The following is a 2,252-nucleotide window of genomic DNA, read 5'->3' on the forward strand; positions in this document are numbered from 1 at the left end:
GGAAAAACTCTCGAGCTTTTTCTATGCCTCTATTCCTAGTTTGCTTAGTTTTGTAAGGATTTCATGTCGTCCAAACAAGAAACCATGTGAGTGAATGGCTTGGTAATCTCTCTGTTATTCTGGTTTAATCTAAGGCCTCAGCCAGGTAAATTTCTGAAATCTCAAAAGCACAATTGACTTTGCCTATCATAGGCTTTTAGTTTGTTTGTTTTCTGCATGAATTTTTTTGTCCATGTATGTCCTTTGATACTTTTTTTTAATTGACGTACTTTCTGTTACTTCAGTGATGATAAAATATCAATTTCAAGATTTGGGCTGGACATGAGGGCGCCGGTCAGGCTGAGCATTTAGCACCGGTATGAGGGGTCTATCTAGATCCTTTTTTTACCGGGTCGTCGCCCTGGACGTATAGGGAGGGTTTGGGAGCCTGGCTGTAGATGCTCTAAGAGCATGTCCATCAGCCGCGCCAAAAGGCGCGCGGGCGGTAAACTTGGTTTTTAGCGCGCGGGGGATGGTTTCGCGCGCTCCAGCGGTGGCTGGAAACAAGCACGCGCGGGAAAGGGCGGCAGCTCACGCGCTACTTTTGACGCGCCACTTCTGGTGCGCCTATAAATTGCGGCGCTCGTCAAGCGCCTATCCACAGTGCCACACGCGCCTTGTAGCCTCTTCGCCGCTCCAGCGCCTCCACCGCTTCCTCTCCTCGCCGCTCCAGCGCCCCGCCACCGCCGCGCCACCATGCCGCCGCGCCGCCGAGGAGCGTCGGGCTACCGCGGCGTCCACCAGCGCCCCAACGGCTGGTACTCTGCCGAGATTCGGTCCAGCGACGTCCGGCTTGGCCTCGGTACATTCTAGACATTGTACGAGGCCGCACGCGCCTACGACGCGGCCGCGTGGCGCCTGGACAGGCCACGCCAGCAGATGAACTTCCAGGATGTCCACACGCGCCAGCAGGCGCAGGACATCGCCCCTCCGCCTCGTCTTATCACGGACCAGGAACGTGCGGAGCATGCTCGGCGGCAGCGCCGCCTCTTCGTCGCAGAGGAGGACGAGCGGGCCATGGCGAAGTGGCGCCGGCGCCACCCGGAGGACGTCGCCAATGAGGAAGCCTTCTGGGCAAGGCGCCGCGAGGAGCAGACGGCAAAGCGCCCCGCGATTGGTTGGATAGATGTCAGCGGAAGGCCCTGGTGTTATCGCAGTGCGAAATCGCTGAAAATGGTGGGCAGACGATCTTTTCGTCTGATGACGACCATTGGGAGGACATGTGACTCGATACCTCAGACCAGACCAGCGAGGTTGACGATGATGATGATGATGATGATAACGACTGGGAGTAGGCTGTAGTTGCACTATGTAGTTGCACTATCTAGTATTTTTTTTATTATGCCGTTACACAGTAGTTTTTTAATATATCTATGCTATGGAACTATGTAAAATATCTATGTATCGTTCTTATGTATGAATTTTATTTATAGTTTTTATATAAAAAGATGTACGCAATGTTTAGCGCGCGCTACATTTTAGCGCGGCCGCTGGAGCTACGCGTGCGCACTCAATTTTAGGGCGGCTGCTGGAGCCAGCACTGCCGGCCGTGCCAAACCAGGCAAAGGGCGCGCGGCAAATGAGTTTTTAGCGCGCGGCGCGTTGCGCGGCTGTTGGAGATGCTATATAGAAAGCATATCTAGTACACCCTCTCTTTTCTGTTTGTGAAAATATCTAGTACATCCTTTCTGCGCATATGCACAACTAAGCCAGGCTGGATTCATCAGTTGACTGCCAAAGATATCAGTGGAAATATGGAAACAAAATAGTTGGATGAATTTTGAATTAGGAAATTGGAACCCTTAGGAGAATCGGTGTGTATATGATCCCCGCAAAAAAATATAAATAAATGTTGAGCATCTTAGTATGTTTACCAAGATCATCAAATATTGAAAGAGTAGGGATGTGAGCATTAGTTTTTCATGTTTGGGGTCTACATAGTTAAGTAGGAGTCAGAATATTTGAGGCCCGTTTAAGAAGCCCGTCTGGGTTTCATCGGCGGCGGCGGATCCTCCTAGGCCGTTGCCATTGGCTCGCTTCTGCACTCCACCCATAATCTTTTACCGAGTAGTGTAGGTCACCTGGACAAGCATGCTCTGAGATTCTACCACCAGGATCTCCTGAGCCCGGAGGGTTAAGATAAGCCGCAACACCTGGGATATTGTCTCCGACGCTGCTACCAGCGTGTCCTGAGGACAGCAGATCATGACCAG

The sequence above is a fragment of the Triticum aestivum genome, chromosome 2A, assembly GCF_018294505.1.
Source record: "Triticum aestivum cultivar Chinese Spring chromosome 2A, IWGSC CS RefSeq v2.1, whole genome shotgun sequence".
NCBI classification, from domain to species: Eukaryota; Viridiplantae; Streptophyta; class Magnoliopsida; order Poales; family Poaceae; genus Triticum; species Triticum aestivum.